At 40.9% G+C, this 27,265-nt stretch overlaps 1 protein-coding gene across 3 annotated transcripts in view; it reads right to left on the bottom strand.

Moving 5' to 3' along the window:
* LOC311628300 (immunoglobulin-binding protein 1-like) overlaps positions 1-27,265 on the bottom strand; it is a 48,713-nt gene that overhangs the window by 12,283 nt on the left and 9,165 nt on the right. For 2 of the 3 annotated variants that reach the window (XM_084895414.1, XM_084895415.1), the window contains one exon: positions 3,844-3,946. The exons of the other annotated variant lie outside the window; for it this stretch is intronic. The gene's annotated coding sequence lies outside the window, so the exon portion shown is untranslated. The remainder of the gene's footprint in view (positions 1-3,843; positions 3,947-27,265) is intronic. 3 annotated transcript variants of the gene reach the window in all.

The raw sequence follows: 27,265 nt of genomic DNA, 5'->3' as shown, positions 1-27,265 counted from the left end.
ACATTCTTGCAAAGGCAAAATTATATGAATAGAAAACACATCAGTGGTTGCCAGACGTGGGAACAGGGACTGGTAGACTACAAAACTACACTAGGAAATATTTTTGAGCAATAAAACTATCATCATGATTGCCTTAGTGGTCACATGAAATATAAATTTGTCAAAACTAGCAGAACTGTACAGTTAATATGAAAATTTACTGAATGCAAATTATACCAATTTTTTTAATTTTAGGAGGGTTTAAAATATAATAGCAGTTACTTTAAAATATTTTATTTCTTTTACAAAAACACAAATACAAAATGAGAAAGATATGGTTCAACATGCATCCATGAAGAAAAACAAATTATAAATTCAATATGAGTAAACTCCTTGTCATGGCTGTCCCCCCCAAAAAAAATTCACTTAATAGATATATAGAATTCAAAATAAGGCAAAATGCCCTGTTTTTATGTATTATGGAGGTCACATGTTGGCAGTATTTCAGATGTATCCAGGAGGTAGGAGGAATATGAACCATACCACTATTTACAAATGGGAGAGCTTTTTCCAGCCAGTGTGAATTTACCATCATTGAAGTTGTTCAAGCAGAGAATACTGAGATCAATCTTGAAGTGACTTAATAAGTCAGAACTTTAGGAATTGCTTTCTTCCAAAAAAAAATATCAATAAAGCAACTACTCTGGGTCACTAACTACAGAGACATGGGAATAGGACAGTGAACAGGTAGATGTGTTTCCAGCCTAGCAATGACCTGGTTAAAGTCATAAAATTATCTATACTTTTTCCCCAAACTACAAGACTACAAGTTGAGAAAGTAGAAATGCAGAGAGAAATACTTCCTGATTTATTTTAATTATGTCCAGGAAACCCTCAGATAGCCTTGAATATGAGAAGTCAGCCAAATTCTAATTGACTGCCTATGCCTAGAATTCAGGTCTGTTCTGTTCTGTTTTTGTAACTTTGATACTATATCTGGACTTCCTCAGCATGGCTGCTTATTACCTTACCCTAAATCTTTCTCCAATTAGAATCTGAAATGATTTGAGTACCAAGACCAGAGATTAGCAGTTTATCACATGCCTGTTTTCAGAGCCTCATGTGGTACTTGATGTTTTATACAACACAAAGCTGGTGATGGCTTTTCCTATAGCTTTATACTCTATGTGGGAGATTTTAAGCCATGATTTTCTTTTTTGCATATATGAATGCTCTCCTTCAGTAATTTCTTAATCATTTGCAATTCATTCCTTCACTTATTAACTAATCACTTGCACATATAGCAAGTGTTCACTTAAGGGTCACTCAACAAGCTAGGTGTTAAGAGGTACAAAAATGATTATTGCACTACACTTTTATTTCATTTTACTTTTAAAACTATTTCTGACCATAGGGAAAATGAATTGTGGATTTCTTCCTCATGCCACTAGCTTTTGTTAGTGTAACACACACACACACACACACACACACACACACACACACACAGCCATCCACCTAAAATGACTTGATCTTCATATTTCTTGTGAAGAAATGAACTCCCTTCATGAAAGTTTCTCTGATTTTTAGCCCATAATCATCTTCCCCTTTTGTATTCCCTAAATATATTTCACCATTTGTCTTTGAGGTGTAACACTTTATAATATCTCTTACATTTCTCTGTACGTACCTTATGAATATTTTTATTTTATTAAGTATAAGATAATATAACCATGTGATAATAAGTAATAATGATAAAATATATCATACAAAAGTAATTGTCATGGAAAGCAACAGTCTCTGTCCCCCATTATCTTGCTAGGCACTTCCCCCCAAAGTGTCCTAATCTCTAAAGGTAATTGCTTTTTAAAATTTGTAGATACTAGCACTTCTAGAAATTAGCTGCTTTACTTCCTGTTACAAACTTAGTGTATTATATCTTGATTCTTGATATGAAAGAATAAATTTCAACTTATTTCACCCAGTTTTCTGCATTGTTAATCCCCATGCAATTTTTAAAAATTATTAGTATTATTTTGTTGTTGTTCTTTCTTCAGCTTTGGAAAGTATACCTTGACTCTAAATTATGTACATGCAGATAGTACTGCTCTTACCTTTAATTCCACCTCTCCTCCTTCCCAAGAATGCTGCTACTATCAAAATCAAATTGATCATTAGTATTTTATCCCATATTTTGTTAATTCATTCAATGCCTTTATTCCCTTCACATTTAGACTATATCTTTTCATAAAATTTCATTTAATTTCCACAGAACTTTCTAATTGGCTTTCTTTTCTTCTTGACAAAATATTACTATCTATTTAATATTACCAATTTTCAGCCTTCTGACTATTCTTTCTCCTGCTTATAATTCACATCCATTTTATTTTTGAATGGGGAGTGTCTTTACAGAGGCTTCTTTTGCAATTCATGATTTTTTTTTAGACCTCAGCATAAATTGTCATTAAAGGGTATGTTTTAATCATACTCTTTAGTGCTGTATTTTAAAAAAAAATCTATCTTTTTCTTGGGTTTTCACCAAAATTTCACTAGAAATGCATTATCAAGAAAGGCTGCATAGATCTGTCTTAACAAGGCTATAATACTTGAATGTATGAAATGTTTTATTTTTTCCCCCTCAAGATAGCTTGGCTAGGAGTGGAGTTCTAGATTCAAAGTAGTTTTTCTTTTGAATATTAAAGCCACCATTCTGATGTCATCTGTCAGCAAGTGTTGCTGAAGAGCATTTCTGCTAACTTGGCTCGCATTCCTTGTTGCTGTTGTTTTCTTTTCCTCTTCCAGTAGTTTTAAGGTGTTTCTCTTTTTCTTGGATATTTTGAAATTTCATGATGATTTATCTCAGTGTCTCCATCAGGGCCCCCATAAAAATCGATGGTTGTCTATTTTCAAACTCAGGACTTGTCCAGGCAGAGTCTTTAACTGGCCCCCACACACAAAGGACAAAGAGACTGAAGAGAGAGGCAGGTTACTCTAGATTGGTAGGTGGCAGGTTTAATAAGCAAAAGAACTTGCAAGGCTTGGCTTGGGAGGCTGCGATGAGTTGCCCTCTGAACCTGGTAACCGTATCTTAAAAAGTTTATATGGAGGCACCTCCCCATGCTCCCTATTAGACGTATGTACATACCTACACACACAAATATATACATATACTGTTATTGTCAGTCCCCAAAATAGTCTTGTTTCAGGAATTAATATACCTAGTTCAGTATAATAACATTATTTAAAATTAAACCGCTCTCCGCCTCCACCAGAAAGATGGGTGTTGGTTTACAACCTTGGGAGTTGCTGGCAAGAATTTGAAACTGGCTCTTACATGAAGCCCAAGGAACAGCCTGCAGAGGAGGCAGAGCAGTCCACATGGGGGTGGGGGGTGTAGGTGGCAGGTTTAGTCAAGAGGCTTGTCTTCTGTGCCTGCAAAATTAGTAATCTTGGGGTCTGCCCACAAAAACCTTAAGAGTATATTTAGCTCAGATTTCTTGTTATTTTAATAGAGTAAAATTTTTAAAAAGTTATTTTAATAAAGTAACATTTTTTTCAAAGAAAAAAAAGGAGTATATACAATGGCTAGTCGCATTTACCAGTCAGTCTCGGCAATAATCTCACATCATTGAAAATGGCTCCAGCCATGAGAACATATATTCCAGGGACAGGGGAGGGAGTAAGAAGCCTCTGATTGCCTGGGGCCAGCTCTCAGGTTAATTGGCCTTCACGGGCCTTCTCCGTGACCCTTTTCAACAATGGGGTAGCTATTTTTTAACTTTCTCACCTCATTTTTACCAGCCTTGGACTGTACAGGCTCTTTCAGGATAGAAGCTAAGAGTGAGACAAGAGGTAGGTGTAACTTACCTGATATTAGCAATCTATCCTTGGTTTCCTCTGGACTTGTTGCAGGTTTAAATGTCGGCAACAGGTGTCTGCCACTAATTTAAGGACAACAGGAGTGCCCAGTCTGTGGTGTAATAGGAGAAACTTTATTCAGGTAAACAGTTTGCAAACCAGAGAAATGCAGTCTCCTAAGGAAACTGAAAGTGCTCCCATGGAGACAGAGGACAGACTCCTTTTTATAGAAAAAGTTCCCGTCCTGGTCCCTGATTGGTCCATTTTTATGTAAATGAAGACTCCAAGTTTGCACAGTCTGATTGGTCCATTTAGCACTGTCCTGATTGGTCAGAATCATACATGCTGATTGGTTGTTAGGGAGCCATTCTGATTGGTCAGTAAAGATGCAAATAGAGATACAGTACACTGTTCTGATTGGATAGGGAAGGTCTCAGCCCATTGGTCAAAATATCATACAGGAACTACTTTATAAGGGTTAGCTCAGACTGCAAGAACACAGTACAGCAGGCTGGCAGCTCAGTCTGTAGCTTTTCTGGGAGAGGCCTTTGTTAAAATGACTGCTAGACTAGTTAGAAATTTTTGCCCAGTTAACCCCAAGGACTCAGCAGTCATAGTCCATTTTAAGGACCACAAAAACTAAGTCTCTTTGGCATTGACAGAAGTTTAGACTCTTTTTTTCTTGGGTTCTTCATAGATAGCATAATTACTAGGATCTTTCATCTGAATTCCCATAACAGAAGCAATACCTCATCTGCCTGGTCCCATAAAATCCCCACATTTGAATGACCTACTCTGCACAAACTTTCCCTTTTGAGAGCCCATCAATCTTTCTTCTTGGAGAAATCTATTTTAAAACATCTCAGGGCATATTTTGTCTCTTATTGTCCCACATCTGCTTCTCAGGCAAATCTCATCCATGTGCTCAGACAGACTCTAATACTCCCACCTACCCTCACTCGCTATAGATACATCTAACCAACCATAGCCTCATAACTTTAGGCCTTTCTAGGTTTGACTGGTGGCTACAGAAAACACAAGTAAATCTACCAGTGGTTTCCTTAAAATCACTCTCACTCAATTTGGGGTGAGTATGAATAGTGAGTGATATAAGAGAAAATGCTTCAACAACTTTTCCACATGCATTCTCTAAGTCCCACTTTATAATTCTTTCAATGATGAGTGTTGATTGATAGGTTACAAAGCTGGAGTTTAAAAACTGTTTTGGAAATCCTGCATTGGCTGCCTGATACCTCAGATCATTATGGTACAGCAATTGCACCTGCAGATTTGGGGCCTCACTTTTAAACATCCTATAACCCAGAGTGGAGACTCAATAAATGCCTGGTTGCAATTTGTGTGGAAGAAAGTTCCAATATAAGATACCTTGTTTCCCTGAAAATAAGACAGTGTCTTATATTAATTTTTTCTCCCAAAGTTGTGCTAGGTCTTATTTTCAGGGGATGTCTTATCTTTCCATGTGCTAGGTCTTATTTTCAGAGGACGTCTTATTTTGGGGGAAACACGGTAAGTGAACAGTAAAGAATAGAGTGACAAAAAGATAAAAGTCTATTAAAGGTACATAAAACAAGGATTTCAACAAATCCCTATTAGGGGAGACTTGAGATAAAAAACAAAATAACACTGACCTTAGTAAATAAAACAATAATACTCATTATTAAGGGTTTATTTCTCTATGCCAAGCACAGTGAGAAACACTTTATAAACAGGATCTTTTTAAATCCTATTTATATGTATCAACCCTTAATCTATGTATTAAGTATTATTCTCCCTATAATTCACGGAAGAAAAATAAGACTAAGAAAGGCTAAGAACCTTTTCTGTATAGTTACGGGTAGTCTGCTGAATACCTACATATTTAGGCATATGTGCTGATCTACTCCTGAGAACCTCCATAAATAATATTTTAAGATATTGTTAAAAGGAAGACTGAATTTGGGGCACCCCAAAGACAATCACAACAAAGGAACGAAGGTCTGAAGCCCATAACCAGACAGCACCTAAGTCAGGTCTATCCATATTTGTGGTGTCACATGGTAAAAGGACTTCTATTTTTAGAAAAAAAGCTAAAAGTATTTTTGCAACTTATTCAGAAGCCTCATAACTCAGATCACCTAAGATATAAATTCAATATAATCTAAGTCATCTATAACCAGTTTTTTTTCCTACTTACGACATTATTTAACCCATAGCCTCTTAGGTGGCTTAAGCAAAAGCCATTTTTAATAAGTAGGGGAAAATCACATATATGAAATTTATGAGCTTCCAATCATTTTATGCCAATAACTAGCTAGTCTGTAGAATTTCATAATGTGGCATGGAATTTCCAATGGTTCTTTATGGTTTGAAAGAAACTCGTTTACATCTTCCTTCTTTCTTCCCTCTAATAGTTCCCTGTCGGATGCATTCTTTAATTTGCTCTCTGAGGCCTTAATCTTTATGTTAGTCATCAGAAAGGAAAATTAGCAGAGAGATTAACCTTATCTTAACACACTCTGAAGTACTATATTAAATTAAACAACAAAACACAAACTACTGTGAAATCTTGATCCTTCACTGTCACGCACCCACAAATCCCAGAAACCTGTAGCTCACCTCTGAACTACAAATGTCTCCATCCACCTTGTTTCTCAGACCCCTCCAATCCAATTGCCTCCACATTGTATAATTCTAATACCAAAGGGCATTTCAGATATCTCCACTGCACTCTACCATCACAGAAAGCACACTGGTCTAACCCACCAGCATCTTCTCAACCTTCAAAATCACTTATTCATGTCTGCCCCAATCCCGATCCATTCTCCAAATAAAAGCCACAAAGAGCTATTAAAATGTAAACCTCATTCCACGTGCCCTATGTAAAACATTCCAAGACTTCTATCACACTCAGAATAAAATACAACCTTTTTTTTTTTCTAAAATGTAGTCATTAACTGATTTAGAGAGAGAGAGAGAGAGAGAGAGAGAGAGAGAGAGAGAGAGAGAGAGAGAGAAATGAAAGAGCAATATTGATCAGCTGCCTTCTGCACAGGACCCAACCCTATGGGATCAAACCTGCAACCAAAGTATGAGCTATGAGCTCTGACTAGGGTTTGGGACAACACTTCAACCTACTGAGCCACACCAGCCAGGGCAAATCTAATCTTCTTAAAAGGCTGACAGGAGCTGTATAGTCTTGCCTCTGTCTATCCCTCCAAGCATATGCTGACTTTTCCACCCAGCTTTTATCCCAGTGTGTAAGTATTTGTGCGTTTGGTGTAAAATATAACTGTGCATAGTATTTACAATATGTTTAACATAACATTTACAATATGTATATATGTTACATATACAAAACATTTACAATACTCCCAAGCCCATTAGGATATAGAGTAGACTTACGTAATTTTTAAAACCAATCCTGGTTATAAAGAGAGGGAGAACTATTTAAAAAGCTGTAAGCAGGGTCTGTTTTCTGAGGTGGAAACTAGAGTTTGCCTCGGGAGCACATGAGTCCTTTGTCTGGAAGGGGATGTTCTGGTGGACCTTTTGGTTACCCAGTGAAGCAAAATGCCTTCTCTGCAATAGGACACGTGGAGCTTAATTGCTCTGTGTAATGATGAGTTTGTCTTCGGGGTAAGCAGAGGTGCATCCCTGATCATTGTCTTCTTTTTGAGGAACCTCTTGAACCCACCCTCCCATACTCTGCTGTGAATAGCAATGGTGGGGAGGGTCTGGCTAGAATTCTGTGTAGAAACACAGGCTAGGAAATAGCATTCTGAAAGCAGATCATAACAGAAATTTTGTGAGATCATTGTTAAAAGCAGACTTTATTACAATTCATTGTATAATGTTACAATTAAATAAATGTTATTAAAATTAAAGGTAACAAATACCCAAAACTCCTTACTTCCTAAGTATCACATATAATAAAGAGGTAATATGCAAATTAGCCCTCACACCATCACAATATGGCTGTATCCGCAGCAGAGGTGGGGTTTTCTGTAACATAAGATGTCTATACCCACAGCAGAGGTGTAGTTCCCATAACAAGTCTCAGCAGGGGCCTGAGACTGCATGGCACTGGGCCATGGTGGGGGACCTTAGATGGCACCCCCTACCCAGCAGGGCTTGATGGGAACCTCAAGGAGTGTCTCCTGCCCTCACCATCCTGGGGCACCTCAGACTGTGCCCTTCGCCCTGGGCCAAGGAACCCAATCCCGGTTCTGGGCTGGGGTACATCAGGCCACTTCGCCACCTCAATGCTAGGCTGGGGGACCTGAGGGTGTACTGGGGGACCTGAGGCTGTGTCCCCCGCCTGGCGTGCACCAGGGAACCTGAGGCTACACCTCCTACCTGGCGAGGCTTGACAGGGGGGGGGGGGGGGCTGGCCCGGTCTGGGTCTCATGTGATTTTGAGGTGCATGCGGGTGGGTGGGCACTTGACTCTGGGTCCCTTTGTGTGCCCCACACTCTGACAGGAGGAAGGTTTTCATATCCCTTTTACTAATTTTCTTTCATCTCTGACACTTGTATTATAGAGAAAGGGCAAATAGCAATATTAAAGTATTTCTTCTAATTAATTCCTTTTGAATGTGCACAAATTTTGTGCACCAAGCCACTTGGTTTATTATATTTGACCATCAGCTATGCTGCTGAAGTTACTTCTATCTCCTGTATCTGCCTGGTGAAAATGCTGTATAATGGAATGTTACTGCCCAGCTCTTCCTAACTCTATGACTCATGGTGTCATAGTGACAGCTAGAAATCAGCCATGGTGGCTGTATTGACTGGAAATCAATACAACTGCTACAAAACAGGGGTGGACTTATTGTTGACTTTCTAGACTAAGAAAGTGATACAGAAAATGTTAAAAATCTAGTTAACCTGGATTGTGAGTAGCACAAAAATTTACCCAAACTCCAATGAGTAAAGCTCTGACATATGTTGTTATTGTTTAACTCTTGCTGTATTCCTTAATACAAGTGAAAAATATCAACCTGCATTTATGTCAGAACCCCACACCTGTTTGTCAATTGCAACCATATATTGTCTATGGACACAAAAATTCTGCAAAAAATAAAAAAATGACATCATTCTGTGAGAATCCATTGCTATATGGAATTTGCTATAAAAAGTATTGCATATCTTATTACTGCTGTAAATTGTATTATACAGCCTTTCTAACAAACACATTAACCATAAACTTATGTACACATATAAATGCACACATTTTTCTGGGTTTAGGCCATTTCTGTAGAATATCATTTGGGGGCTGGGGGACAAATAGAATTTTTTGGGGAAGAGAACTTAATAACATATTGTCCTTCCTGCAACAGAGTAGGAAGAAGACTCCAACTACTGGTATTTTGGAATTTAAAGTGAGAGTAATTCCTGAATCCTGGATCTGTCAGATACACCTGTGTTACATATACATAAAATATGTATGCATGTAGACACAGACCTGGGAGTGATAATATCATTAAATACAAAATGGTATTTTATGATTCTAATTTCCTTTATTTTAAAGATTTTATTATTTTGAAAATGTATAAACCATAATAAACATGATTTCCAAGAGAATCGGTTAGCTTAAAGAACTGAGAACTATGCAAATTCAGATTTAAAGGCTAGCTCTCAACTTCTAACTAGTGTAAGTTAAGTATTTTCACCTGGTTGATTCTGTTTCTCATCTCCAGGTAGCCAGGAGGAATAAGCAATATAGTAGCTGGTTATCAGAGTTTTTAAAAAGAGTGATAGATGGAGCAAAACCACTGGACATGACAGATATACTAGAGATAAAGCTCAATGGTGTTTAAGCATATTATATTTCCACGGTAGTCAGCTGATATCCTTTATCAAATCTGATGCTTTGAAATACCTAGGATTTATCTTTGGACAATATTTTATTCCCCTACGTGCCATTAGCTTGAAAAAATAAGAGATACATTCTAATGAGTGTTGATTATAAAAAGCGCATTATTTCCTAACGTGACAACATTATAAATCTGATGTTTTGTACTCCACAGCAATAGCGATGCAAAGTTGTCCATTTTACAAAGCCAAAAGTAACAAGCAAAACTTCCAGAAATGCCACCAGGTGAGGTGGGTGCTAAGACTGCCCCTAAGAATATGGAGGCTTCTCCTACTGTAGTGACACTTGACTTCTCCCAAACCATTTTACATAAAATAAATCAATGATAAGATTTAAAGATAATTGCTATGCTAGGTGAAGACAGGGTCCAACTGGCATTCCTATAGGTAAAAGAGGGTTGCAATCCGCTAGGGAAAACGCTATTTATTTTAATAAGTGGCCTTTTACCCTCTCATTATTTTTGTTACCTCTAATTGGTGTCAGAATGTAATCAGTATCATATCCTTGCCTCGGGGGACTCTTGTGAGGATTAAACGATATATAGAGTGCTTAACACAGGCACACCGTACACACTACAGACATGTTACTGTATTATTATTATTATTACTATTATACTCCGGCTAAGAAAATATGATGTCAGCTCTGTACCTTCCTCGCGGTGTATTCCTGATGCACATTTTCATTGTCTGTCTCCTAACTGTCTGCCAAGCTTTTCCTTAGCCATGTTCACTTCTCTGGCTCCCTTCTTGTTGCTTCATCCAGACTTCTCAGGATTCTCTGGCCACTTGATAGAAATTAGAGATAGATTTTTAGCACACTAGAAGTATCCAAGTAGCAGGCCTCCTAGGAGTTTTGGCATTTTGATGCACATAAAGCCCAGTGAGTAGATTGTGATGGTTTCTCAGATTCTTATTTCACAATCACCTAGGAAATTTTACTCCTGATGACTTAACTTCTTTATTTTGTTTCTTTAGTCATGCTTTTTTGTTGTTGTTTGCTTTTAATTGATTTTTAGAGAGAGAGGCAGGAAAGAGAGAAACATTGACGTGAGAGCAAAACATCGATTGGCTGCCTCTTGTATGCCCCTACCAAGAAGCAAGCCCAAAACACAGGCATGTGCCCGGACTAGGAGTCAAACCAGCAACCTCTCAGAGCATGGGACAATGCCCAATAAACTGAGCCACACCAGCCAAGGTTTTAGTCATTCTTTTTAATACTAAATATATAATATTCTTACTACCTGTGTGTTTTTTTTAGAACAAAAGGCCAATTGTTTTAGAATTATGGAATTAAAGGAATGGTGAGAATCTTACAGATGAAGAAGGCAAAGCTCCCACTGAAAGTTGAGTACAGCATTGCCAAGCTCCCATTATACATCTCTTGCACCTCTCCACCACTTCACATTGATTACACTCAAGCAATGGGCACCTTGGTATGGTTGCTGTTTTTATCTGTCTACGCTCCTCACCCTAGGAGTGGTCAACTGACACAGGTGGGTCAAAGTATACCATCACTCTGGACAAGCTCATGGTCTGAGGGTAGATATGTGACCAATACTGTGAACCCTGTTCTTTGAAGATTGATGGGGTCACCCTCTTGTTTATGGGACCATTACTCACATGGAGAAAGCATTGCCAGAGAATTCAGCAATTTGCACTTAATTGGAGTATAATTATCATTTGCCATATATGCCAGTAACTGTCCCTGCTACTTCAAAGGTATTCTTCTTATTCAATCTTTCTAACCATTTTTTGAGGTGGATATTATCTCCCCATTTGTAGATGAGAAAGTTGAGGCTCAGATACGTTAAGTTGCCTAAGCTAAATCTCTAGTAACTGGCAAAGCAAATAAACAAAACAAAAAAACAACAACAAAAAAACACACACACAACTTTCTATCACATCTTGTGATGACAATTTCCACAGAAGTGAAACACTCTAGTGGTTGGAGCAACCTAATCCCCCCCAACCAAGAAGCTGGGTGTTCCTGCAGAGAGAGTTGAGTGGGGAAGAGGCCACACCTAGCGCTGTGCTCCTTAGAGGAGACACACTGGTGCTCTGAAATGGGCACATGCCCTGGCTGTGTCTCAATGCTAGGCTATGTCAGCAGATCCACACTCAGGGGGAACAGAGCTTGAATGTTCACATAAGTGATTTAAAGCAAATCCAGGCTGAGCATTCCCTGTGCCATTCAGCCCGCTCCCTCTGGAGGCTGCCAATCCAGTAGCACAGACAGTCTTGTAGATAAAAAGCAGTCACACAGGAGACCGAGACAGGTGCGGTGATTGAGTGACAGGTGCCCTGGCTTTCCCCGTGAAGCTGAGAAGAGCTCGGTCTCCTGTTCTGCTTTCTAGTGTCATTCTCTCCAGTTAATTTTTCCTGACATAAAATCACTTCTCTTCCACTTATATCTAAAAAAAATAAAAATAAAAAATCCTCCCCTCTAAACACACACGCACACCCCCCATTACCACCAACAACCTCCACCACAACTTTATTTCTCCCGCCTTTTGTTCTCCTTTCTTCTCTCAGCCATAGCAATTCTTCCCCAACACTGGTTGTCTAAGACTCTACCTAATGTCCCTCTTCTCTCCTCACAGCCTTGCTGGTGACATGCGACTAAACCAGGGGAAATCTTTGTCCTATCCCTGTCCTGAGCCCACGGCACACCATTTACTCCAGGTTGTCTCCCTCTCAAACACAAGGCCATTCCATTTTCCCTTCTCAGAGTGCGCCTTTTAAAAGAATTTCCATAGAGACTCTCTCTAAGCTTTTTCTCACCTCCTTTACTTCTTTGTCCTATCCCAACAGGACTCATTCTAAAGGTCTCTTCCTTCCCTCTCATTTTTTAAAAATTTATTCTTTTAAAAAAATATATTTTATTAATTTTTTTACAGAGAGGAAGGGAGACGGATAGAAAGCTAGAAACATCGATGAGAGAAACATCGTCCAGCTGCCACCTGCACACCACCCACCGGGGATGTGTCCGTAACCAAGGTACATGCCCTTAACCGGAATCGAACCCGGGACCTTTCAATCCGCAGGCCGATGCTCTATCCACTGAGCCGAACCGGTTTCGGCCCCTCTCATTTTTTTTTTTTTTTTAATCTGTAACCTGGCAGCATTGAGGGTCGGGTACAATGTGTAAGCAAAATGTGTCTTCCCCAACAATGCATGAGGCAGGCTGCCCTGATGGCTCTGTGCTAATCTTTCCAGAAGCCTGACCACCCATAGCAACCATGGAGTGTCCACCATGGGCCATCTCGCATGACCCTCAAAGTGCCCCCATTGCCTAGGGATTAGACATTATCATCATCATTTTCGGATTAGGTCATCTGTGGTTATAAAGGAGATGGAACTTAGTAAGGTCACAGAGCAAATGGCATTGCCTGCACTCAAACTTCTTACCTTATCTGATTCCAAAGCCTGTGATTTCTTTCTATTTCCTTGTTTAACCCATACATTGTATTGCTTATCAAGGAAAATGCAGTAAATCCCACAATACAAGGCCTGATTTAAAACCTTGGTTCACCTGTATGACACAGTCAACCCCAGCCTCGAAAGCAGTTGCAATGCCTTTCCTACATGATCTCACCAGTGGGAGAAGCATCCCTGCCACTGGTTCAGGCAAGGAGCCTGCCCCAGGCCCCACCTCACAGACAAGCGCTGTCAGTGCAGCTGTCCTGTGTAAACGGGACTCCTGGCTGCCTGTGTTACTGGACAGGAGGCCAGGGGGCCAGCAGGACACCTTCTCAGCTTTTCTCCTTACTTTGCATCTATATTTTATTTCTGGTCCATGAGATCTCATCTTGTTTTAAAGCACAAGAATCTCTTTTTTAATTTCTCATTGAGTGTTTTTTTCTTCTATCTGGGGGTAGATGATGGTGCCTAAGGGGACAATTTACAACATGTTATCTTAATATAAGATCCCTTATCTTTGTACTCCAAGGGACTTAGCCATAAAGGACCGATGCATCAATGAAGACAATAGGACTCCTTTCAAGAGAAAACAACGCCTGCCTTCCAAGACTGTCCTGAGGCTCGCTAACATAGTCAGGTCTGACTCTTGCCTTTGGTTTTGCTTTTTTCAGTTAGTTTTATGCCATATGATATGGTACCTTGAGGAATATCTGCCAGTTATACAGGAGTTTGTGGGAGGAAAAAGATTGCACAAAGCGCTCCTCATCTGAGCCGGCTTCTGCCTGAGGGGCACATTCTGGGACAGGAGTCAAGTGTGACTTTATAATTGGAAAAGAAGCATGAGCAGCAGACATCTGAGGACAGGCACTTGGCTCTGGGCTGGGAGAAGGCAGTGTGGGAAGGCAACTCCATTTGGGGCTAGAATCACATAAGATGCACTGCATGAAATAATTCAAAAAAGTATACTAACCGTAAACCAGCAAAGTGGGGTTTAGCGATCAAGAGACTTGCTTCATCTCACTCGCAGGGGTCCTCAAACTTTTTAAAGTGGGGGCCAGATCACGGTCCCTCAGAGAGCTGGAGGGCCGGACTATATGAACTACTAATTCCTACTGTAACACCTCGGCTGTGCTCACTGCCCAAAAAACCTGGCGGGCCGGATCAGACTCCTCTGCGAGCCGCATGTGGCCTGCGGGCCGTAGTTTGAAGACCCCTGCTTATGGTCTGAGCTCCCCAAACACAAACCAAAGGGGTTGAATTCTGGGCTTTGCACAACCCACAGAATGTGTTGCCCAAGCCAGTGGTCAGCAAACTCATTAGTCAACAGAGCCAACTATCACCAGGACAACGATTGAAATGTCTTTTGAGAGCCAACTTTTTAAAACTTAAACTTCTTCTAATGGCACTTCTTCAAAATAGACTCGCCCAGGCCATGGTATTTTGTGGAAGAGCCACACTCAAGGGGCCAAAGAGCCGCATGTGGCTCGTGAGCCGCAGTTTGCCGACCACAGGCTAAGGGTATTGGCCCAGCCCTTCCAGCTTGCTGAAGGGAAAGGGGGCAGCACGGCATACATGAATTTCTTAAGTGTTTCCACATTAATAATATTAATAAAAGCTCCCAAGTATTATTTTTACAAGCTCTTCTGATTTGGAGGTGTTTATTATACAAGCTTTATAATTTGGTTATTTATATTGCCTTTCTTTAATTTTATTTTTCTCATATGCAATTTAAAGGATTTAATAGATCTTGCTTAGAAAAGGCACTAAAACTCACCTTCTCTTTTTTGCACACCATAAAGCTGAAACCTCCAGGGGTAAATATATCTTAAAGGTATTTGTATTCACCGTAAAGGCTGAGCTCTGTCTGTCACTGCCACCTCTTTGAGTCTGAAAGGAGTCCCCATCTCAGAGGTGCCTTGTGGGGGCCCTCCTGAGTGGAGGCTGACCCAGGGCGGTGAAGGACAGCTGTGTCCGGCATCTGGTGTACCTGCCAACCTGTTGCTGAATCTGGACTTGGCCGCGAGGAAGCCTCTTCTAATAAGTGAAAAGGAACGCATCCATGAAGGAACCAGATGCTATGGAAATAATTTTGCTCAGTTTGAAGATGGCTTTTATGAACTGCAATTTCCAAGAACAAAAATGTGCCTCTGAACAGGCTTTAATAATAGAAATGGAAACAGTTCTAAAGACCAAAGGAAGGCTGGTGTGTTTGCATGCCCACAGAAAGATGTATTTCCTAATGTGAGGTGACAGGTATGAAATGAGATCACAAAATTGTTGGCATTTATAAATGTATTATTTATATTCTTTCCTGTATCCAGGTACCACCGGGTGATGTGTATCCAGCAGTTAAAGCTGTGAGCCCTGATAAAATTTAACCAAGAGTTATTGTACTTGTAGCACTACAAAAGGAGACCCCTGTTTACTGCCGGAGTTAAAAAGTCTATTTTCATTTTAACCCTCGTTTCTGGGAGTTTTTCATCTATTAAACTGTATAAAAGGCTGAAGTTGGCATACATTCTTCAGAGTTATAGGGACTGCACTGATGTTTTCTGGCCTTTAATCACGTTGATACATTCTGCAGTGATTACTGCAGGATAAATCAGTGTGACCTGCAGATTAGAACGTTTTCATCAGTTGCCCATGTTGCAACAGAGAAGACGTTTTTATTCTGGGTTACGTTATTAGTTGATTAGGCACAAAGCATGGAGGCTGGTATTTAAAATCACCTATTATGCTCCAATCTCGCTCAGGGAGTGTGCATCCTTTGGTCCTTATAGCAGCCTTGCGAATCAGAAAGAATCGTTTCTATTTTTTTCAAATGAGGAATCAAAGGCTCAGAGAGGTAAAGGAACCTGCCCGAGGTCACACAGTAAAGAAGTGGTACTACCAGGACAATTCCAGCACAAGTCTTCCTGACTTCACAGGCCCTGCCTGTAACACATTCTTCTACAACATCGTTATGTTCTAACACAAGGGTGCCAAATAGTGTGGATAGAAAGAGGATTTTGGCTCTTTGTTCTTTTCCTTCCAGTTGGGAAATTTCAGCGATGAAAAAGCAGGTGCTGAGTGTGTGGACTAGAACCAGAAATGCACTTTAACTCGCATCTTTGCTGTGGGGAAGAGTTGAACCTTCCCGGGACCGAGAGCTTAAGTAGCCACCCTCCCCCTCCTTTCAGTCCACCTCACCAGCCCTGGGGAATGCCCTTCCTACCCTGACAGACACTAGAGCCCTTTGCCACCATCCAGGCACCCTTGGGCCACCTTTTAAGCTTTTATTCCCAAAGGAAAGCCTCATTCTTTAAACCTGTATGGTCAGTTAGCAAGTATTTCTCAAGGACCTATATGAGCCAGAAATTGTAGTAGAAATGCAAGATGCAGAGAGAGGGAGATAATACATAGTTCCTGCCCTACAGCAGTGGTTGGCAAACTCATTAGTCAACAGAGCCAAGTATCAACAGTACAATGATTGAAATTTCTTTGGAGAGCCAAATTTTTTAAACTTAAACTTCTTCTAATGCCACTTCTTCAAAATAGACTCATCCAGGCCATGGTATTTTGTGGAAGATCCACACTCAAGGGGCCAAAGAGCTGCATGTGGCTCGTGAGCTGCGGTTTGCCGACCTCTGACTTACAGCATTGCAGGGGGGGAAAGGTATTCAAACAATAATCTATATATATAAAAAGCTAATATACTAAGTGTCCCTCTGCCTGTCTGACTGGTCACTAAGGGGCAGAGGCTCAACTCAGGAGCTGCCAGGCTGCAGTGACTTGGCAGCCGCAGTCTCCAGTGACACACCCTGGAACCAGAGAGGAGGGGGCCCGATTCTTTGCAGGGCTGCACAATTCCACCTTCAGCTGTGGGTTATGTTGTTGCTGGAGCATTATCGGCCCCGAATCTAGTTTTCTGTGCACTTATGTTTGCTTTCCACACCCTGTACAACAGCAACTTTGCAGAGTTTCTGCTTGCACTCTGGGACCCCTTGGTGGATGTCTGAGAGCCGGTATGGGCCAGATCCCCACAGGCCAGGCCAAGGAACCCCACATGCTGGAGGGACCCTGCTCACTTCACAGACTCTGGGGAGGGACAGCAGGAGGTTGGTTCTAGGGTGTGTCTGTCCATTCTTGCCCAGTCCCACCCCTCCAACCACCTTCTAATTAATTTCCTTTCAAAGTGCATGAATCCATGCACTGGATCACTACCGTGTTTCCCCGAAAATAAGACATCTCCGAAAATAAGACCTAGCGCATGGAAAGATAAGACATCCCCTGAAAATAAGACCTAGCGCAACTTTGGGAGAAAAAATTAATATAAGACACTGTCTTATTTTTGGGGAAACAGGGTAGTTAACTATAATGTGAAAAATACTATACGGCAGTTAAGAAGCAAGACAAATAAGAACACAGTAGAGTGAAATGAACTCCCCCTGTGGAACCTGGATTGGCTTCTCAGAGGAGATGAGCTTTCTGTTGGGTTTTGAAAGTTAGATAGGAAGTGAAAAGAAAGAGTGGAGGCAAAGAATTTCAAAAAAGAAGAATTATGTGTGTAAGGGCAGAGAGGAATAAATGGGCATGGGGATGGTTTGATGTGACTGAGGAAGACAGCATTGGTGTGATTGTTTTATGTGGCTGCTGTCACAAAATCTGAGTGGCTTGAAATAACAGAAATGTGTTATCTCCAAGTTCTGGAGGCCAGAAGTATGCTATCAAGGTATTGGCATGGCCAAACTCTCCCTGGCAGCTCTAGGAGAGAATCTTTCCTTGGGTTCTCCTAGTTTCTAACGGTTTCTGCCAATCTTAGGTGTTCTTTGGCTTGTGGATACATCAATCCAGTCACATGGCCCTTTTCCCTGAGTCTTCATTTCATCTCCCCTCTGTGTCTGTCACTATGTCCAAATATCCCCATTTGATAAAAGCATCAGTCATACTGGGTTAGGGTCCACTCAAATAGTCTTATTTTAACTTGGTTACTACTGTAAAGACACTATTTCTAAATAAGTTTACATTCTGAGGTACTGGGTTTTAGAACTTTGACATATGTTTTCGGGGGGACCCGATTTAACCCATAACAAAAGGCTGAAAATGTAGGTTGGTTGTTACTGAAACTAATCAGTCATTCAACAAACATTATCAATCACTTATTATGTGCCAAAAACTGTGCTGGAGGAAAAAATGGGTGCTGACCACAGGATACTCTAACATTTCTAAGCTGTGATACAAGGAATTTAGGCTATAGAACCAGAAAGAGCATTATATCATCAGCTATTGCTCTTAATCACTCCAAACTTGGTGGCATAAAATAGCAATCATCAATTACCGATTATGCACTTGTGGGTCAGCTCGGGGCCCAGCTGCTCTAGTCTGCACTTATCTGAGGATGCTCTTCTTCAAGGATCCCTCACACTCCTTGCGTCAGTGGGCCACGTGGGCATTGGGTCAAAGCAAGATTTATGGTTGAGCTCAAAGTGTAGAGAGCAACTGTGAAGTTGAGAAGCATATGTAGGAAGGGTTAAAAAAATGGAAGAAATCTATGATATAGATTTTGCAGTCAAATTGGACTTTGCAGACAAATAGGCCTGAGGTTATGTGAGATAGATATATGATAGATGACAGATAGATAAAACATTATATTTTTGGTCAGACATAGCCCCTTGGCTCTCTTTACAGTAGGCAATACCTTGTTGTTGTAGAGTGTCTGAAGTCAAACTCCTTTTTATACTTCTTGTCCTTTTAATCTGTTCTTAATTTGTTGCCATAGACAAGAAATCTGATATTCAATAGAAAATGATAAGAACTGATAATGGTCTAATATATTATCTGGCCAGGAATACACAGAAGGACTCTGCCTAACCTAGTGGTGGGGACTGCTTAATCCATCATGGTGAGGTAATAATGGTGGAATTCCAAGCATCTATGACAAAGTTGGAGGGCAGACACAATCTTCCCACCACCCCCCATAGCCAGCCACCTACTCTCTCTACCTCTCTCTCCTTATCAGTCATCACCCATTGAAGGTGATGCTAAGGGCTGTCAGGCTGCCTTAGGGAAATGCAGATTAAATCTAGACTCTGGGACTCTGTCCATTTGCGTGCTCTGACACCATTTTTATGATGTCAGTACTGACTCTGTGCTCTTCCCCATCATTATTGTCATGGATACCATCCTCCCACCAGTAAAGGTGTCCTCTTAGCTCCTCTGTAGTGGAGGCTTCACACACCTGAAATGTGAAGCCATCCCTGGGATTCCACTGGCAACTGAATTACAGCGCACACCACGGCAGCTCTTGATGTGTGACAAGTAGGAGAATACGAAGTGCTACTGTGCTTCACCAAGCAGAAACACATATTTGCTTTTATGAAGAAAAACTTAAAGAATAGGGACTCTTTCAAAGAGAGAATAAGTGACTTTTTAGGGCCATTCTAATAACTAGAATTTTTTTTCCCAACTTTAAAGCAGAGCATGGTTATGGGCAATATGGAAAAATTATGTAAAAGCAAAATAAATAAAGACCATCCCTAATATCACCACCCAAAGATAAGCACGGTTACCTGGAGAATGGATGTGAAGCCTGGGACTCTGGATTAAGAGAGATGTAGTTTCACCTTTGTTTTTTGTTGTTTTTTTTCACTAGCAGTAGAATGTGTGTGTGTGTGTGTGTGTGTGTGTGTGTGTATTTGTGTGTGTGGGGGGCTGCATTCCCAGCCTCAAGTTGCTCATGTATTATAGAAGAATAATGATAATATGAACTTCATTGGGTTGCCTTGAGAATAAAGTAATACACACAAAGCACTTAGGGCATTGCCATGCACTTAATGATTCAATGAATTTAACTGTTTTTATATTGTTGTGATTTGACAGTTACTTTAAATGCATAGGTAACATCCATGCCACAGCCAGGACTAGAATCTGCCCTTGTTTTCTGCCTCTCGGTCTAGTGATATTTCCATTGAGGTATAACTGTGAGGAGCATGGCTGCAAGCTGCTCTATCTCGGCCCTTACATCTAGCCCCACAGCCTGCAAGGGAGAGTCAGTACATACCGCTGAATAACGAAAAAGCAGCGGACTCCAAGTCAAATTACATAGTGATGTGATATATATATATATATATATATATATATATATATATATATATATATATATATATATATGGATATATAGATAGATAGATAGATAGTGTTTCTGAACTTTGCTTGGTATTGCTTTGGAGAATATTAAAGATATCAAGCATCATTTGTTCTTTTGGCCAGCCATCTAGTGATAAAAAAGAATTTAGGTGCTCAGATCTTGAACAAATGCTTCAACGATAGATTCTGTTTAGCGGAGTTGACCTGAGCAGAGATGTTGAGGAGCTAATTCCAGTTCTCACTGTTCTTGCAGGAGGAAAGGAGTGTTGATTGGACTGGCCAAGGGGAGGGAAGGATTGCTCCCATCTGAGGAGAGGCTGGGGCAGACTCCATGGCCTGGGCATCTGAGAAGGGAGTCTGACTCAGGTGGTCTAGGACAGCAGTGGGCAAACTGAGGCTCACGAGCCACATGCGGCTCTTTGGCCTCTTGAGTGTGGCTCTTCCACAAAATACCAAGGCCTGGGCCAGTCTATTTTGAAGAAGTGGCATTAGAAGAAGTCTAAGTCTAAAAAGACTTCTTAGAGTGAGTGCAGCTTGCAGCCATGCTCCTCACAGTTATACCTCAATGGAAATATCACTAGACCAAGAGGCAGAAAACAAGGGCAGATTCTAGTCCTAGCTGTGGCATGGATGCTACCTTTAGACTCTCAAAAGAAATTTCAATCGTTGTACTGTTGATATTTGGCTCTGTTGACTAAAGAGTTTGCCGACCACTGGTCTAGGAAAATCCCATGCCGGCATGAAATGTTTAAATTACTGAAGTCTGGCCGGATCGGAACAAAAAGCTAGAGAATTTCTTGAGAAAGAGCCAGTGGGATGACATCCATGTGCTGAAATGTACAGCTGAGCTTCTTCTCCAGCAACTGAAGATTCTGGAAAAGCATATTGCCGAGAGTTTTTCTGTATCATTTGCTGAGCTTATTACTACAATAGACTCTCTAGTCACCACTTTTTGCCTACCTGCTGTGTGCCATAAACTGTATATACAGCACCTCATTTAATCCTCCCAATTTTCCCATCTCCACGAAAAACAGCAACCAAGGGTAGCTAATTTGTTCATTTTAGCACCACTACACCCCCAGTGCCTACAACAGTGTCTGGCAGAGTTAGATTCTCAGTAGTTTTTGCTGAATGTATGAAGAGGATGGACGCTAGCATCCAAACCCAGAACTCAGAAGGGTAAGTGACGTGCACAGATTTGGAAATGGAGGGGTTAAGTCTGGAACCCAGATCCATGGAATCCCCAACGCTGTCCTCTCAGCCACTGACCTCCCCATTCTCACTGGTTGCTCTGACTCTCCGCTCTCCCCTGTTCAAAGCAGATCACACATCAGCACCATTAGTGCCCTGAACGTCCGCATCTTGTCCTTTCTCAACGGAAAATGCTCCGTGTCTCTCTGGGGCGTTAAGATGACGTTCAGACTCCCTTACCCAGCATTCCAGAACCTTTTAAATCTGGTCCTCACATTATTATTTTCCACTAACGCTCCCACAGATGAGCTCTAGCCCAGCACTCTGCCTTTCCCCGGAAGAGCTCTAATGCACTTCTGCCCTACGTCTCTCTCCCTTTGTGTCTGTGCCATTGGAAATTACCAATTCACTCTGCCCATCTCTCTGCACTCCTCCCCATCCTTCAGGATTCAGCCCAAGTTGTACCTCTTCAAGGAGACTTTTCTGACTATCTCAGAATGCAATCATCTCTCATTTCCTAAAAATTGCAAATCTCTCTAGGCAGTTCGATAATGTTCCTATGATTACTGGTCTTTGTTCAGAGTATAACGCAAATCTCTGAGACTAGAGAGTGTACGGATATGAAGAGCAATGAACACGGCCAAAAGCAAACAAAACAAATACTGTATCTAGTCTATAAGAATTACCCACTGAATGGTTAGGGAAACTAAGTATGTTAGGTTAAGCTAGCCAGATGACATATACTAAATGTATGTATCTGAAAGGATTGATTTAGAATTTAAAAAAGGGCTAACTCTCATATCTTTATACTGTAAAACGGCCCTTCCCTTTCTTCTTTCTTTGCCTCTTCACCCTTTTCGGTTGGGAGGGTCCTTGTGTGTCTCTCTGCCAGGACAGAGACGAAAGGAAGATAGTCCACCCTGAGACAAATGCAGGTTACAACAGCCTTGAGGCTGGGCTCGAGTTCAAAGATCCCGGCCAAGATGTCAAACTGGCTCCATTCAGGAGCTATGGGCTCCTGAGTAGCAAATTTAGCTGTAATATTACTGCTGATGCAGTTTCTCCGTGACTACAACAGGGACATGATGGAATGCCACCCAACCTACCAGGCCAAGTCAGGGCTTGGCAGGGTGAAAAGAGGAAATCAGGAAAGACTGTCATTTGTCAGCACTTGTTAATGCAAAAGTCACAATGATACACTTCTCATACTTAGGATGAAAGGATCATTCAGACTGAATTTGATTGTTCCTTCCAAGTTAATCAATTCTTATGGAAATGCTAATGAAGGTGACTACATGTGCTCTGTTAGAGAGGTGGTGAGGAGGCACCGTCTCATCCGTGCACTGGCACATGCCTTCACAATAAGTGAAAAACTTCCCGAGGTTTGTTCTCAAGGGCGGTTTCTGGTCCTTTTTGGGTAGGAGCATAATTAGTGCTGAGCCATCTCCCATTAATTGCTATTCCTATTTCCAGAGGTATCCAAGAAAAAAAAACAAAAACAAACAAACAAAAACACCAAAACAAACAAAAAACAACTACTACCAGAAACAATTTGGTAAAAATTGTCCAGGAACCAGACTGAGGTCTCTACACCATGAGAAGTGGAGACTCACAACTGAGATCTTAGTAGCTGCTCAGGAAATATTTTTCAAGTAGTTACCTATTTAAAAAAAATAAGGGTTTCCTATTTTTGTATAATAAAAGCAAGCTGGGGACTTAGAGAAAGGAACAGCCACGCTGGAAAGGAAGCAGGCATAAGTATTACAACTGTGTTTTAGGCTAGGGCAGTGGTCTGCAAACTCATTAGTCAACAGAGGTAAGTATCAACAGTACAACGATTGAAATGTCTTTTGAGAGCCAATTTTTTTAAACTTAAACTTCTTCTAATGCCACTTCTTCAAAATAGACTGGCCTAAGCCTTGGTATTTTGTGGAAGAGCCACACTCAAGGGGCCGAAAAGCCACATGTGGCTTGGGAGCTATAGTTTGCTGACCATGGGGCTAGGGCATTGTAGAGGCAAGCAGGTACAACTAAAGGAGGATGCAAGCTCCCTGAGGCAGGAATATGTCATGTTAACCTCTAGGCCCTTGGCTTCTGAAAGGTAACAGGCACTCAGAAGTGTACACAGAATGTATTTGTGTTTAGACACTTAAATAAGTGGGCTAATAAATGAATACAAGTACTGGTCTTTTTCTGTTTTGGCTCTTACTGAGTACATTAGTCCAAGATTATCAGAATATTATTGTTACAAACCCTCTACTGTAAGTAACAGCCGAATTTACAGGAATTAAAACCTGATGTTTCCTGAATCCTCTATAGCTTCCAAATATTCTAACCATAATGAACTAAAGCATGTATGTTTACTCAGTTTAAAAAAAAAAAAAAATCCCTCTGCCCTCACTCAAACAACTAAACCAAAAATGCTGACGTGGTCTCTCAATGTTACTTGTCAACATCAGGTCGGGGTCAGCTTCCTTGATGGTGACCACTCTGCGAGACCTTCAAGAGCTGGGGATGCTCCACAGATTTGCACGTTTTCACCCTGCCCTGGCCTCTCCCTAGCTTCCAGCAGCAGCACGGCAATGCCTTGTAATGCCATTCCTGCCTCTCCCCAACAAGCTCAGAAATATTTTCTGAGAAATGAAATTTTCTTTAGACATTTCTTCACCCAAGCCTTCCAGCTCGGAAAGATAGAAGGCTCTATCAAGCAAATCAATTTTGTCTTAAGGGGAAATAAAAAGTTATTGGCATCTGGTTTCAAATATCTCCGGGAAAGTAATACTTGCAGCATGGCTTAAAAAAAAAAAAAAAAAAAAAAAAAAGTACTAATTTTAGGTGCATACTTCCCATAGTAACTTCTTAAGCATTCTTTCATATTTCCAGGTGCCTAATCTGTGTAAGTAATCTGATTATTTCTTAAGAATTGCTTGCAGTTCATTATTTACATGAACATTCCCTTCTCAAGATTTCAGAATGTGTGTTCTCCTGAGACTATGATGACTTAAATTCCAGTTCACATACATGCAAAACTGCACTGACTATTGGCGGGGAAACCAAAGCTGTTGAGGCAAAGGCAAGAGAGTGTTTCCCAGCCTGATCCACTTCTATGATGAGTCTGACCTTGGGGGCGATGCAGCCATAGTGTACTTCAGTGTTTCCCAACCTTCTCTCATGATGAGAATCGCCTGGTGGAGTTGTTAAAACACAGATTCCTGAATCCCAACTAAGAAGTGCTAAACTAGAATTTTTGAGAACATATAGGTAAAATTGCATACCTAACTTAGTGCTCTGTATATAAAATCTGTCTTAGAGCACTAGTTAGGTATACAATTTTACCTATATGTTCCCAAAAATTCTAGTTTAGCACTTCTTAGTTGGGATTCAGGAATCTGTGTTTTAACAACTCCACCAGGCGATTCTCATCATGAGAGAAGGTTGGGAAACACTGGTGTACTTGATGGTGTAAGGAAAACATTTCCTTCTGTCACTCAAGTGCCAGACCGTGGTAGCATACAACCCTTTGAACTGGGGTATAAATGAGGGAAATTTGTGAACAGGGATGAAGAGATACAGACACTGGCCCTGCTTTCTCCTGAGCTGGTTCATTTCTCCTCCCTGGCAGGTCTCTGGTTGGCTGCAACCTTGAGGGAAGAAGCTAGAACACCTTTTGGATACTGTGGACGGTTTTACCACCAGCTGTGTCTAAGGAAACACTGTGAATTGGTTAATTGAAGCAATTACCTGGCAATTCAACCCTTCCCAAGGAAAACAAAGAGGTAGGGTAATTTGGAGTTTTTGCCAAATCAGAGCAAAGGACTACATCCCCTGCAGGGATTTAAAGTTTGATTTAAAGGGGTGCAAGGCTTCTGTCTTTGAGGACAGGAGAGAAGGTTTTAAGTGGACATCCTCTGTACTGTGGGTATAAATGTGTACGTTAAGAGTAGGAAGACCTAGGCTAGTGGTTCTCAAAATGTAACAAACATTAGAATCACCTGGGTGGTTTGTTAAAACCCCCCAGCTGGCTGGCTCCACTTCCCACATTTCTGATTCACCAGGTGGGGCGTAACCCCTGGGGTGTGCATTTCTAACACGTTCCCAATGGATGGGAATGCTACTGGTCCAGGAACCAATTTTCAGAACCACTGATTTAGGCCCAGGAAAAATGAAACTGGTGTGAGACTTCCTATGGGCAACTCCATAGTCTCCCATCCTCTAAAAAACAAAAGAAAACCCCCACAAACAAACAAACTAGGCGAGTGTAGTCATTTAACAACAAGCAAACATTTTGCTGAGCAGCTGTTAAGTGATGCCCACCTTGGTGATATAAAGACCAGCCTCTATCCTCAGGAGGCTCCTACTCTGGTAGAAAGGCAGACTGAAAACCAGATGAAGATGAGGCTAAGAGTGTGAGAAGCGAAGTCACAGAGGGGCCACTGGGAACACAGAAACTTCACCGAGACTGGAGGTCACTAGGAAAAGCCCCAGGGTTGGTGAAGTAGCCAAGAACTGAAAATAACGGTATCAAGGTTAAGAATTCTGTTTATATTCATACAAAGCAATGTGACTGAGTCTAGAGGCAGCGCTAGATTTGGGTGGTTATCATGGGTAAGCTTCCTATTTTATCAGGGACCATGTTTGCTGCAAAGATTTCAACATCTAGCCGGACCAGAATGGCTCAGTGGTTGAGAGACCACCTATGAAACTGAATGTCAGGATTCGATTCCAGGTCCTGGCACATGCCAGGGTTGCAGGTTCAATCCCCAGTGGGGGGCGGGAGGGTGTGCAGGAGGCAGCCAATTAATGATTCTCTCTCATCATTGATGTTTCTTTCTCTCCCTTCCTCTCTAAAATCAATAAAAAATAAAGTAAAAAAGACCTCCAACATATGCCCCTCTGCACATAGTAGGTTTTCAGTGTATGAATAAATCAATGTCAATGTGTCATAAATACTGTATAATGAGCTGATCTGCCCAATGGAAAATGTACTGAGGGAAGTGACTTGTTTCAATCCAAGTCCTCAGTCAGAGCCAGAGGAAAAGAACTTTTTAATCACCACAAATCTGGTTTGCATTTGGACTGGAAGATTTTGAAATGGAAAATAAAAAACTGAATCCTATCATCAACTCCTTGAACCTGCTAATTCCTCATAGTCAGTAGTTTGTTGTTGTTGTTTGTTTGTTTTTAACTTTACTGAAAATCAACTGCATTTGGTAAGGGTCAGTTATTTTCCGGTGGACAAAACTGTCAGATAAGAAAAAAGATGATGTTCACTTAGCTTCCAACAGCCATGGGCAGTAAGGTACTGGTTCACAGTGACATTTTTGTTATGCAAATCGTTTAATGCAGTTCACTTCTGAAAAATTGCACTGACATTCATGGCTAACATTTGGCCTGGTGAAATGAAGTGGGTATTAACTCGTTTAGTTAAGTATTCAAAAAATAAAGGTAAATAGATCCTTTTCAGGAATTGAAAATGAAAAGGGGGTTTTATGTTCATTAATTTAAGGCAATATGCCTGCATTTATTTTTAATAATACTTCACTGATTCAATTAAGATCTGGTTTTTAAAAAAGCAATTGCTATAATTTGTTCCCCAAACTCTCAGAGAGGGTTTTTCCTTTCCTTTGGTTTTGGAGCTGCTTGGTTTAGATGGATTTCTTTTCAACTTTCCTTTCTGCATTCATCTATGAATAAGGTAGAAAAGACACAAATTTCCTCCTTTTATTCAGTAGACAAAAGTCTTCATCCTGTGTCTAGACTGTTTTTTGGAGGCTCACTAGAGAAGCAAGTTACGACTGAAGGAATCAGCAGCTAAGACATGT

The sequence above is a fragment of the Pipistrellus hanaki genome (assembly GCF_964339955.1).
Source record: "Pipistrellus hanaki genome assembly, chromosome: 9".
NCBI lineage: Eukaryota > Metazoa > Chordata > Mammalia > Chiroptera > Vespertilionidae > Pipistrellus > Pipistrellus hanaki.
The sequence above is the reverse complement of the archived record's forward strand: the minus strand, read 5'-3'. Positions and strand labels throughout refer to the sequence as shown.